Here is a 14,935-nt window from a genome sequence, read left to right as displayed (position 1 = left end):
CAACTTGCTCGTCCCACTAAACTCATCAAACAAGGTTGTCATCTTGATCTTTTTTAACGTCTTCTTGGACGTGCGGTCTTTGTTAAACGGATTATGCTCATCACCTTCGTCAAGCTCTTTTGCAGCTCTTCTAAACTCACATTGTGCCTTGTCAGAGCTCCATCCTAGACACTTTTCGACCAAATTTTCAAGACGTTCATAACTCATTGAGTGATCATAGCCTTTTCAAACACTTGTTTCCGTAATTGGTAGGCCTGTGATTATAAAACAATCATCCGGAGTTATTTCCATCTCGCCAAACGGTAGATGAAAAGTATCCGTCTCTGGATAAGCCCTCTCGGCAAATGCAGTAACAGTGACATCATCAAATTTTTGGTGCGCGTGTTGTATCGCGTTCCAAAGTACACAATCATATACCGCCAACCGGACCTCATCACAATCATTTTCTATATTCCATATCTTGTTCTTTTGACGTTTTAAAACACGGACAACATTATTATGGTCCTACAATAACAACATCCCATCTTATATACTAATATATATAGAAAACTATATGTCAAAATATAAAAAAATCATTGAGAAATCTTCATGGTTAAGATTCAATACCTTTGCCGAATAGATCTTAGCATCCCATGAGTTTTTGTAGCCAAACAAGACCTCTCCTCCATAACTTGGAGTACCATAAGTTGGGTTCTTTGGTGGCAAACACAAATCGTCATCAGGAATGTATGCATATCTAGCACAAGGTTTTTTAGCTGCCTTTCTAGGATTTTTCTTGACTTCTTCCTGTTCAACTTCCTCTTCATCCGAGTCGTCCTCTGCTTCTTCATCTTCATTGTCTCCATCCTTATCTCCATCTTCCTCATCTTCTTCATTGTCATCCCCATCATCCTCATTTTCACCCATGACTTCAGCTGGTTCCTCTTCTGCTCCTTGATTATGTTCTTTATTACCCATGTCTTCCAATATTTCTTGATTAACTTGTTGTATCACATTGTCAACATTATCTCTATTGACATCGTCTTGGATGACAACACCCGGTAATGACCCACCTCCATACTTAGCATTTTTGGTTCCACGCTTACCGGCACCACAGTGTACTTTCCCTCGAGGCGTGGGAGTTCTCAAATCTTCCAGTAATGGTTGGTTGGATTTCTTACCTTTGCCACGAAAAAAAAAAACAAAATAAATAAGGAATAATTCACGAAAAAAAACCAACTCAAGAAAAAAAATCGTGTTCCAGGGTAGAGTTCGGTTACTCAAGTATTTTTGCGAGCTGGCCGAGCTCCACATATATATGTAATTAGCCAAGAGTTCGATTTGTCAAGGTTTTTTGCGAACAAACCGAACATATTGGACATAGTTCGGTTATAAAAGAACTCAACATAATGGGAAAAACAGTAAAGTTCGGTTACATGGAAAATTTTCTTTTTCTTTTGAAATATGGGTAGAGTTCGGTTACATGACATTTAAAAAAATATTTGCGAAGCAACCGAACAAATTGGAAAATGTTCAGTTGTATGGGTACTAAGCATATATGGAAAAAAAGAACAGTTCGGTTACATGGAAAAAAAAATTCTTTTGTAATACGGGTAGAGTTCAGTTACATGGAAGTTTTAAACATTTATGCGAAACAATCGAACAGAGTTGCTAGAGTTCGGTTATATGGGTACTAAAAATTTTGGGAAAAATAAAACAGTTCGGTTACATGGATTTTTTTTTTTTTTTTGGTAATATGGCTAGAGTTCGGTTACATGTCAGTTCAACATTTTTTTTCGAAACAACCGAACTCATGAGTTCGGTAACCTAGTTTTAAATCCTATAGAACCGAACTATTCTTCGTTTTTTTCATTTCATGGAGTTCGGTTAAGAAACTAGGGCAACAATAAAACACGTTCTAACCGAACTCAACACTGTAACTTCCATTTGAACCCTATTTTGATGATTTCTAATTAATTGAATCGATGAAAATCAAATTAAAAGTAATGGGTTTGTCGCGAAATACCTGCAAATCGGTCCCTTGGCAGACTCAGGATTGTTCTTGCGACTGTTACGCCGAATCAATTGTTCACCTTCTGGTTCAAGTTCTTCCTGAATTTCATTTGCTTGATTAGCTAGATGTCCTAATGATGGACCTTTTCCTGGGAGTCTTTTGGTTTGCTTTCGACGAACCATTTATATAGTTGATTGATTAATCGACGATGAAAATTTTATGAATCGACGATTAATCGATGAAGACGGGTTTTAAACGAAGGAGAAGAGGAGAAAACAATTCTCCTTGCGGCAGATTTTTTTTTCTTTTAGATTAGGTTTCACGATTTAAGGTAGGTTAGTGTGGATTAATGTTAATTAGAGTAAAGGAAAAATTAGTCAACTCGCTACTTTAGGACACCCCTTAGCATTGTAGGATAGATGGTCTTATAAAACAATGGTCCCAAAAAAAGACTGGTCCCCAAAAAATCATTCTTTTTATTTGGGCGGAATTATGTGTATTAATTCTAAACTTAAGCTTAAGCCAGCCCAAAAAAGGAACGAGCCCACCCTACACTGAATGTCCAGTTCCGCTACCGGGCAATTTACTTGAAAATATCTTTGTTAAGATCTACTGCTCAGCGCTGAGCATGAAACAGAAATGAAGTGGACAATTTAAGATGATTATTAACTTTAAGGACCGTACAAATAAAGCTACAATATTCAACAATGAGGAAAATCTGGCTTCTTGCCGGACGAAACTAGTCTTTTTTGAGTTTTGTTAAACTAGCGTTTTGGTGGGGACACGCGGCAACGTATGGTTGGTTTAAAAATTATAAATTTAAAAGAAAATTTTAACTTACAATGTTTGGGATTCTATGTATGTCCAAATTCAATTTGGAAGTCATGTATCTACCGCATAAGGATTCTTTTTCCAAAAGAAAAAAAAACTCACATATTTCACACATAACTTTTACTATAATAAAAGGTTAAAGTAAATAAAATCCGTCAACACTTCCTATCTTTTTTCCACTTATTTAATGCATTGAGATGGGGCGAGACGATACTAAATAAAAACTACATCGCCACGGGACAGGGCGAAGCCCCGCACACGCCAAATCAAAAAAATGGTTAAAAAAAGAAAAAAAATGGCCGGTGCGTAGCACGGGCACTAATCTAGTATGCACTTAAGTCTTAAGCCATCATTCTAGTGAACACACTAGGGTTACGTCCTCGAGCTCCAATTGCCAATATCCCGTCCTCCATGCATTTGAGTACATTTTTGATGGGGGTGTTTTATGATGGAGGCATGGGGGACGAATCATGCCTTGACATCTGTTTTTTCAATTAATTGTTTTAACAAATTCTTTTACCAAAAATATAAAGGATAAAATATAACAAATTAAGATAACCAGTATTTTCTTCTTTTATATATTTGGAAACAAAATTTAATGGAATCATTTTATAGCAAAGACACATGTCAAGACATGATTATCCCCCATGCCCCATCAAAAAACGTACCCATCAAATATTTTTCCCCTGCATTTAGTTGACATGGTTGTGACAATAAAAGTTTAAGCTGATTAACTGTAGTAGATAACATTAAAGGATTCCAAAATCTGAAGATTTTTTTTTTTTTGATAAGTTGAACTGGAAAACAAAAACTAAGCAGCGATGCTAGTAATAAGTCTTGGTATAGTAACATCCACTACATCCAAATTAAACAAAACAGATAAAAATTCTGGCAGATTGCCAATCCAAATGCCTTCATTTTCCCTTGCAGTTCCTCCTTTGGCCAATTTGTCAGCAATGTTATTGGCCTCTCTATATCTTTGACTGATCTTCACTTCATTGAAACGGTATCGTAGTTCAGAAATTTCTTTGACAAGCCCGACGGTATCCCAGTGAGGTAGGACGTCTTCATGGCATAATTAAACAACATATCAAGAATCACTTTCCGCTTCCAAATAATGTATGCCCAGGTCCATAGCCAAATGCAAACTATCTCTGATTGCCCAGACTTCGGCCACATTATTATTGTTCTTAAAAATGTGCTTCACATAGCATGCAACAAAGGCTCCAGATTTATCTCTAATGATCTCGCCAATTCCTGCAAAACCATCAGCATTAGAAGAGCCATCAGTATTAAGTTTATAGAAACCACTTTTAGGGGCCTGCCAAGCAATAAAGATTTCCTCTTTCATATTTCTTCCATGGTTCAGAGTATTGTTAACATGATTATACTCCTTTGCCATCCTCAAATCCCTGGCCAGTACCCATAAAGCATTAAACTTCTTGTTCTCAAAAATGAAATTATTTCTGTTTATCCATACAACGCCATCCACAAAAAACCCGTCCAAACAAAAATGATACAAAAACCCCAAATATCATAAACTGTCTAAACTACCTCAACCCAAAAGGACCGTCAAAACCAACTCCATTGATTTATTGCTTTATAACGTTTCATAACTGACAAAAAACATAAAAACCTCCGCTCTCTTCCGTATCTCCTTCAAAACCAACCCAGAAATTTCTCAGATCTGCTATAACTCTTTCATCCCATAGCGAAATTCAAAACTGATTCTCGATTTCAACTTCTTATCTTCTTCGATGGTTACGTATTTCAACCATTGAAGCAAAATCTGACCTAAATCAATTCATTTTTCTGACCTAAATTGTCTAAAAACAACAAACATGGCGAAGAAAAAAAAAACAGGAGAAAAGGAAAGATGATAAGCGAACTAAAACTGCGAAACCAGCTACAAAAGGTAAGAAATCTTATCATTATTCTTCAGTTTTTTGATGTAACCAGATTTTTTGGGTTTTGGTTTCATTTGTTTTTTTGGGGTTTCAGTTTGATTTTAGGTTTCATCATTTTTTGGGTTTTCAGTTTGATTTTAGGTTTCATCTGTTAGTTTTAGATTTTATTTGTTAGGTTTAGGTTTCAATTGAAAACTAATTTCAATTTTGAGTGTGTTTATTTCTTGTGTATTATGTTGGCCTTGTTTATTTCTTATTTCTTTTTGATGAAACCAAATTCGAGTTACATCATCTTCGGTTAATTGTGAAAAACAGTTTTCTATTGTTGTTGGAATAAACAGATGTTTGATGAAACCACATTTCATTTTATGTTTCTTGATGAAACCAAAATTGGTTTCATCATTTTTTAGTTATTGGTGTACTTATAGAGTTATTGTTTGTGGACCTAATTATGCTTATGGTTTCATCACCTATAATTGATTATGGTTTCATCATTTTTCAAGTGTATATCTTATGGTTTCATCACTTTTCAATTATGCACAGTTTCATCACTTTGTTCGTGCTTATGGTTTCATCATTTTTCAAGTGCAATCTTATGGTTTCATCATTATTATTTATTATTCTCTTATGGTTTACTTTTGGTTTCACAATAGTTAAAAAAAGAGATACAGAACCATACAGATGTTTATTGCATCATTTGTGCAAGCTAGCAGTGAAAATTAAGGAGTTGGTAAAAAACAAGCAACTGCATTTGAAAGCACTTAAATCATGTCCATTCTGGCGTTTCTTTGAGCCGTTATATGATGGCGTAATGAAGGAAGAAGAGCTCATCAAAAATACAAAATCAGTAATGATGTTTTTAAGTAGAATTGAAAACAGATATGATCGTAAGGGCCCATATTGTTTCAAAGTAAGAAGATGAAGGGAAATGACTCTGCGGACCATTCCCGAACATTTTGTTGTGACTTTTGGTCTACAAATGGTGAATTATGTAGAAGCAGACAACATTGATGAAGAGCTGCTCAAAAAGGTGAACGTCTTCGTGGCTACGTATTTTAATGGAAATAAAAAGACGAGATAAAGCGATATTGAAAATTGTATGCTGGAAGCCGCAAAGGATAAAGCCAGAGCGGATGACTTTGTCAAGTTTTTCGTAATGTTTCTTTTGGTTTCAGTATTTGTCCCCAACAAATGTGGGCAAACTCTGGCAGCAAAGTACTTGTACTTGGTGTTCGATATGAACAAGGTGTGTTGGACGGAAGTCTTCCATGACTATCTACTTAATTCGATAATGACAAACAGAACAGACGTAGAAAACGTTGTTGGTTGCGTCATATACCCTCTGGTAAGTTAAGATTTGTTCTTTTTTTTTCATAAGTTAAGTATTTTTTTTTCCGTATTAGTTGTTGATTAATAAGCGACTTGTTTTTGATGATTAATTTTAATATTGGTGTGTTTTTTTTCCAGTATTGGTTGGTAGAGATGACAAAGATCGCACAAAGAAAGGATGTGATCGACAAGTATCCGAGGTTTGCTAGATGGAACCTTAGAAACATCTGTCACCAAGTATTGTCTAACTTCGAGGATCTTGACGACAAAAAAGAACTTTGGTCTGGGGTAAATATTTACTTGGAAAATTTACTTTTCTGATGAAACCATTTTTGGTTTCATCAAAAATTCTAGCTGAATTTTTGTTTCTTAGATAACTTCGAGGTTCTTATATGATTAATTTGGTTAGTGTATCATGCCATGTTCGAAATCTTTTGTGTTTGTTAGACAATGTTCGAAAACTTTTATGTTTTAGATATCATCCATGTCTCAATTGTATATCATGCCATGTTCCACCAATAAAGATTCACACCACAAGTGTAGCAACTCCTCATCTTGTACTGTCTATGCACTGATTAATTTGATTAGTATAATTTATGATGTTTGCAATGTAGGCCAACATATATTATGACTCAGACAATCATCCATCACTCAACCTACAAAATTTCCACTGATGAAACCAGTTTTGGATTCATCAAATTTTTTAGCTGAAACCAATTTTTCTTGTGTACTGCAGGAGAATATTGGTCACCGAAATAGATCATTCTTGCTTCAGTATGACGAAACATAAATGCGCTTGGATGTGCCCGTAGATGAAGTGGAAATTGTTGTTGAAGATAATGTTCAACCTGAAGTGCCGGTTGGTGATAATGAAAATAAAGTGCCGGTTGAAGTGACAGTTGAAGAAAATAAAGTGCCAGTTGAAGAAAATGTTGGTGCTAGCAGTGAAGCTAACTCCTACAAAGCCAAATACCAATTTGCACGAGCATTGATTGAAAATCTTAGGACCAATGCTACAAATGTTCTTTCCGAAGAAGAAGAATCACTGCTGGCAAAATATGATGCCGAGGACAGGGAACAACAACCGGTACAAAGCACTTACTTGAGACGTAAAAGAAAAAAATCGGTTGTTCCAATAGTACCTGAAGCGGTTTCGAACCGTGAAGAATATGTTGAGGTAATATGTTATATCTAGTTTTATTAGGTTGCTTTGTGTGTTGTTTGCTATGAAAATTCTTTTTTGATGGAACCAGAAATGGTTTCATTTCCTATGAATAACATTGTTGACTCTTAAATTTAAGAAACTTGTATGAGCTAAATTGAGGAGAAAGTTTAAATTTCTAACTTCTTTCATAAATTTCAGTTTATTGGTAGTCTTTCATAAACTTGTGTGGTATTATGTACCATTTCTGCCAGATTTGGTTTGTTGTCGCCAGATTTGGTTTCATAAGTTCAAGTTAATGTTTGTTTCATCATTTTTTTGATGCAACCAGATTTGGTTTTATCATTTTTTTGATGGAACCAGATTTGGTTTCATCATTTCAAGTTAATGTTTGTTTAATGAATTGGCCAGTTCTTTCTTTTCTTTCAGAAGTTTTAGATTTTTACAGCATTAGGTTTTGACACAAGAAGATGAAAAATAAAATGACTTAGATATCTTAATATTGCAGGTGATAACAAGGGATGTTAACATGATAAATGCAGCGACAGTGGATCGCGTGATAGAACAAGAAACAGTTTCGTTGTCTGGAGAAAGTTTTGAAATACGTGAAGATGCTGCTCAAACTCTTGAAGATTTTCTAATGGAACCAGAAAAGGATTCAACCCATGGAGAAACACAACAAGATGCGGGACATCAACACGAATCTGCAAAAGAGCAGGTCATATCTTCTTCGTCGAAGCCAGTCACCGAGGAAGAACAAGAAGGAGATGGTACTGAGTTGACTCCGAATACTATCGAGGATATCAAGGTGGTAGAGCAGGTGGAATCTGAAATTCAGAAAGCTACTTCATCGAAGCCAGTCACCGAGGAAGAACAAGAAGGAGATGGTACTGAGTTGATTCCGAATACTATCGAGGATATCAAGGTGGCAGAGCAGGTGGAATCTGAAATGCAGAAAGCTAATTCTTCGATGCCAGTAACCGAGGAAGAACAATAAGGAGATGGTGTTGAGTTGACTCTGAATACTATCGAGGATATCAAGGTGGCCGAGCGGGTCGAATCTGAAATGGAGAAAGCTACTTCGTCGAAGATAAGTATTGATCAAGAAGACAATGAAACTCAATTTGTAATTGATGAATATGAAATTCGGAAAATGGAATCCGAATACAATAAGAAAAGTGGTTCGTCGTCAAATCCAAATGTTGGAAGCGTATACTACTACTCAGCCGTAAAAATGGCGAAGGATTTACTTGAGTTAGAAAATGAACAACCTGTATTTGATTTAGGACTGTCGCAGCGTGACAGACAAGAGCAAGGATAGGGAGAACTCACTGCTGAACAAAGGATGAGTAACATGGTTACAAGAATGAGGGAAGACAGAAGGAATTTGGGACCACCTATCAGAATGCAGGATTACAACACCAGTGTGAAAAAAAGAAGAAAGGTTACAACTTGTAAGTGCAAGGAGAACAAGGAGGTGAAGGAAGTACAAGGGGTGAAGTTGAATCCAGTTGATAACTTGAAGATCTTGAAGGTACTTAACAGATATGAGAAACCCGTCGTGACCAATTTTTTCAGAAAGAACAATGAAAGATAAGTGGGAAATAATTGATGAAACCAAGACTGGTTTCATCAAAATTTTGTTCCAAGTTATGCATTTTTTATCCTTTTTTGATCCATCATTGACTAGCTTTTTAAAAATAAAATTAACAGGTCAACGGTGTGGGAGCATTTAAATCTTCCATTACATATATCGGGGAAGAATATGGATAGTTTGATGAGAAAGGGTGACGTCGCAGAAGACATCATTGAGTTCTACATTTTGAAGCTACAAAACAACATCAAAAAAAATGAGTTGAAACAAGATGGTTCTCTAAAGTACCATAGAGCTGTGTTCTAAGCACATTTGCCTATGTAAGTTTACTCTGAAATTCTTTAATGTAATTTTTTTGGCAGAAAAAATAGTTGTGGAAAACAAAAAATGATGTTGTTTATATGGTTAATTTTGATGGAACCAAGTTTGGTTTCATCAAACTTGCATGTTTGTAACTGATTAAGGAGCTGTTATCTGGTATTTTGTTTCAGACATGTCACTCATCAGGAAAGAAATGTGGTGCTGTAATAGAAGGTTTCATCCACAACATGGATTATAGCATGCGGTTTTTGTTCGTTCCGTTGCTGACATCACTTGGAAATGTAAACCATTGGACATTGCTTTCTTTTGATTTTGAAACCGGAGAATTTTATCACTACAAATCCTTGGCATCCACGGGAGAGGAATGCAGAAAAAGTGTTGAAAGCATGAAACAACGTATGATATCAGCATTTGCACAGCACGATGCAAAGCTCCCCTGTGATAAGCAGACAAGTCAACCAACAACATACCCTTTGCACAATCCTACATGTTGTGAAAAAATGGGGTAAGTTATGTTTGGAAGTTTATAGTTTACATATGCATATGCTTGAAATCATTACATCACTTGTAAACAGTTGGAAACAGAATGCTTTACATATATCTACTAATATCAGAACACTCTCAGCTAGTCACTTTGTAACAATTGAGACTTTGGTTTTTCAGGAACGATTGTGTCCTGCATGTTTTCTATTACATGAAGAGCCTCTTGAAAGGCAACATGTCTACAGATGATATAGGATAAAAGGTGCAAAATATGAGACCAAAGTTGGCGTTGAAGATACTCCTTGACAATATAAAATAATACTCGCATGTCGTGCCCGTCCTCTTGAACATTCAGTTTTAGTTGAAGTTTAAATTACTTTTGAAATGGTTATTGTAATGATGATACTCCTTGACATACAGTTCTTCTTGCAGATTCAAGTTTTAGTTGAAGTTTAAAGTACTTGTGAAATGGTTACAGTTTATATAAAAAACGATTTCGTGTGATTTCAGTTGTGTTCCCTTAAAAGATTATGTCTACAGAAATATGATGTATCCTTTTTACAAAACAGTATCCATAAATGATGTATCATATATTTGCGGCACCAATAAACAGTAGACAAAACACCATCTACTATGTTGTTAAAAAATGTAGAAGAAAAAGTTACAGTAAAACAATGGCGAAACCAAAAAGGGTTCCACCAAAATATGATGAAACCTATTTTGGTTCCATCAAAAAATGATGAAACCTAATTCGCTTGCACCAAACTATAAAGGCCTGCAAAAATCCTGACAAACTTAATCAAACAAAAAATATGACAAACTTAATCAAACTTATTTATTCTTAGACAAATTATAAAATGAAAACACCTGCAGCACATTAAATTCTAAATCAAAAATCTAAAATAGTAGATGAAATACATATTGTAGTCTAAAAACGAAACTAAGAGTGAAATTCGATGACTTGTAGTCGAAATTACTACAAGTTCTCATGAAATCTGACGAGAAGGGCATGTCCGTTTATTATGGGTGGTCAAAACCTTGCAGGAACCACAAGTTCTCATCTTCTTATTGGGAACTGAACCTGTATTAGGAATCGTCTTCTTCTTCGATGGACGTCCTGGCTGTGGTCCATTATTCGCACCAAAAACCATCGATTTCAGCGATACTGTCACAGGCTTTTCAACTGGGGGAACATGATTGATTGCATGTTTATATGATTCTCGATAGAACTTTATTGTAAAGTAGTGTTCAACATACTTGTAAGGATCTTCTCTATTCACCATGATACAACAGACAACATGGGCACACGGGAAACCGTCAATACGCCAACGGTTGCAAGAACATGTTCTTCTTTTCAAATCGATCGTCTATGTTAATGAAGCATGACCTTCAAACACATGCATCTTGTTGTCGTGAAGCATAGCTTCATATTCTGGACATAGATTTTGACGCCAATTCATTAAGTTTGCAGAGTCCTCGCGACGTTTACACATTTGGTCCATTAGCTTCACCCTGATCTCATCAACCATGACGGCTATAGGCTTCTCTCTCTCTTCAACGACCGAACCATTGAAACTCTCTGTAATATTTGAACACAACCTACCATATCGTCGACCCTTGAAGAAAAACTCTCCCATTTATCAACAGGAGCTCTACTTAGATGGTCTTGTAACTTCTGATTTTCAACCTTCCTCAACTTATCCCAATTCTCTGTAAATTCTTTATGAGTAGAAGCATACGTATATTTATTAAACAGTCCCAATACATATTTGTTATAAACTTTGCAATTCTTTGGTAAGCATGTGTTGATATTGCATTCCATATGCCAGTAGAACCAACCATGAAAAGCCTCAGGAAATACAACAGGAATTTGAGTTATCAATCCAATACCTCGATCACTCACAAAATTAAGCTTTGGTCGCAAAGGAGAAAGGACTTTCTTCAACTTTTCCAAAAACCATTTCCAGTTCGCTTCATTCCCCGATGATACCACACCATAAGCAAGAGGGTAGATTTCTGTAACATGAACAAAAAGCATAACACAAGCATAAGATGCGATGAAAACCAAAAATAAAAATGATGAAACCAAACATAAAAATGATGAAACCAAAAAATAAAAAATGATGAAACCAACATAAAAAAAATGATGAAAACCTTACCATCATTTCCGGTTAGACCTGTTGCTGCCATCATATGACCAAGGTACTTGATTTTCAAGTGGGCCGCATCAATGAATAATACAGGACGACAGAAGTTGAATCCACGACTACAAGCTTCAAAACAGATAAACATCCTCTGAAATTTTTGAGTCCCTTCTTCAACTTCCAAAACCACGTGAGATCCAGGATTGGTTTCAATCAACTTGTTTATACCAGTTCAAGAACATAAAAGATTTCTCGTTCTGTCCCCATGTAGTATTCAGTGCATGCTTCTTCCCTGAGTATGCATAATAACGACTAATGTCAAAGTTGTATTCTCTCGTAAACTGTTCCATAATAAGATTAGTTTTCTTATTAGGATCCTGTTTAATTTCATCATTCATCAATAATCAAGCTACTAACTAGTTTCTTCGATATCTGTGGTGTATTAACAAATCCACCAACACAAGTATGGTGATTATTCAGTTCCTTGATAATAAAAGGACTTCCTAAAACACCATCAACAGATACAACATATAAATGCAAGTTACATTTCTCCTCTTTCTTATTAGCACAACATGTACCAATCCTGAACTTCTCATTATTGTATATCTTGAATTCATAACCGACTGCTGCGTGATACTTCTGTAAATCACAACGAACTTGTTGAACACCTCCAGGAAACAACTGTTCAACTCCTTGAAAAAGATGTAACCAGTGAGAAGATTTCAACGGTTCCTTAATTTTATCTGGAACATCATAATCGATTCGTGGCTTCTCAAAAGGTATAATTCCAGAACTCCGTGGCTGGTCATCAAAAGCTATAATTCCTGAACTTATTAAACCAGAACACTCAGCTTTGTGACTTACGTGTAATTCCATAATTCCTTCTTTATTATACAGACTAAATAGATCCAAAGATTGAAGATCAAAATCAGATTGAATGACCTTTTGCTGATCATCAACCATGTGAAAAATTTCCATAGAAGGAGGAGAGAATTCACACCAACTTGAGCATACACTAGTCTTCAAATTAGCAAAAGACTCTTGGAGGCCAATACGAAAATTTAAACAATCTTCTTTGTGACATACAACTGAAAGAACATAATCCATAATCTACAGAACAAAATCATGCAACCAAAAACAGTTTCACCGGATGTGAATATCAATAACAACAAAAAATTGAAAAACAGTTCCAAAGAGATGGAATCCTTCATAAGAACATCAACACAAACATAAAAAATCATATGCTAACATCAATTCAGTTTGTTCGACAAGAGTGACTAGCAAATTCACAAAAACAAATCAAAAATCAACACAAAAAAGAAAATTGAATACCTGAAAAGTTTATTGATTCCTTGATGAATAGTCCGAATACTACACACAAATTAATATGAAGACGAAGATGATCAACACGAAGTTGATTGATTGTTCAGCTGGATTCTTAAATTCGAGATTCAATTTCAACTTGAAAAGCGGAAATATGATTTCAACTAAACTGAATTGCAACCAGATCTCGAATAAAACAGCTACGTTTATCTTCTCTTCTTCGAATAAACAACTGAATTTGATTCTTCTACGTATCTCGAATAAACAGATCTCAAAACTTGTAGTTTCTCTTGCGGTTCTTCAATCAAACCTAAAATTGCTCTCCGAATCTTTGAATCGAAATTGGGAGAAGACGATGACGAATCTTTGAATTGAAACAAGATCTGGAACTGAAAAAACGAAGAAAACTAGGAAAGAAGAATCATAATTTTTCTGAATCTGATTTGTTTAGATTCAGAGAGAACAAATATCGCTTTTACTGTTTTCTTCCGCCAAACTTTTCTTTAAAAGTGTTTTTATATACGAAAGTTCAGGTTTGGAATTTAGAAATCAAATAAAAACTGAATTTTAAATTTTTTGTTTGAACTGGGGTTTTAGTCCCAGTTTTATTTGAAACGGTTTTTATTTGATAAAAATAATATGACCGATTTTTTTGTATCACTAGTTTGTTCACCTAAGGGTTTTGTCACTAATTTTGTTATCCATATACCCCAAAATCCGAAGATTAGTCTTCTTATCAGATATTTTTGAGTTATCGGTAGTTAACATATCGACAAATAATACAAATTAGGGTTCAATTCAATGTCTCAAGACTCTCAACCGTACGTGTGGTCACCTGCCAAAAACTATAAGTGTAGCTTAATCGGAAACAGGTCCACTTGAAGAAAACTACAAGAACATGTAGAGAATAATTTAATTAGGGCCAAAATAAGGAACTAGTCTAGCCAAGTCTTCTGTTTATCTTAAATAGAAATTTATTCGAGGTGATCGATCTCTTTTTAAAAAATAGGAAAAGATTATAAACTTGGCTAAATTGGGGTCTTTGGTGATTAATCGGGACTTATGGATTTCTTCATCCACCCCATAGAGAATGATAAGGGGGTGTCTAAATTTGATGAAACTACCATTTTACCCTTCATGAAATTTTTAATACTACTAATTTATCCTTATTAAATCCTAATAACAAAAAAGAAAAACTAAAAAAAACTAAATCAAATCAAAATTATTTCCATTTCCATTTCCATCAAAATTAAGAATTCAAAATCAAACGAAAACATTGTCGATAATCACCAAATTCACTAAAATAGGTAATTTTTCGTTTTAGCTTCAATCAGGTACTTTTCTATTAACCCAATCCCCTAGAGTATGTTTCAATAACATGTAATCACTCAAACAATCCAATTTTTTTAAATCAAAGTTTTTTGGGTTTATAACAATCGGTCTACGTCAATGCACTTGTAAACCGATTTCATTTAGAAACGGTTGTTGTTTATGCCGACAAAGACCGATTGTCCCGTATGGCATTCTGGTTGGAGGAAATTGAACCAGAATCGGTTTACGTTAATGCCCAATAGCCCGATTCTGGTATGGAAGAGATAATTATTTTTCTGTGTTTTTTTTTTGTTTGAATCGGATTACATGAGCATTTTTATAAACCGATTCCTGTTATGCAATGTCAGGAATCGGTTTTTATATATGTATCGTGTAAACCGATTCTGGTTAACCCATTTTTTTCTAGTTAATACTCGATCATAAAATGAGTAATCATACTCGATTTCATTTCAATTACAAATGAAAATTAAAATAGTTACGTATGATTTTATCCGATTTGAAAACGAGTATAACTTT

This window comes from Papaver somniferum, chromosome 2 (genome assembly GCF_003573695.1).
Source record: "Papaver somniferum cultivar HN1 chromosome 2, ASM357369v1, whole genome shotgun sequence".
Classification (NCBI taxonomy): Eukaryota; Viridiplantae; Streptophyta; class Magnoliopsida; order Ranunculales; family Papaveraceae; genus Papaver; species Papaver somniferum.
This window is presented reverse-complemented; position numbering follows the sequence as displayed.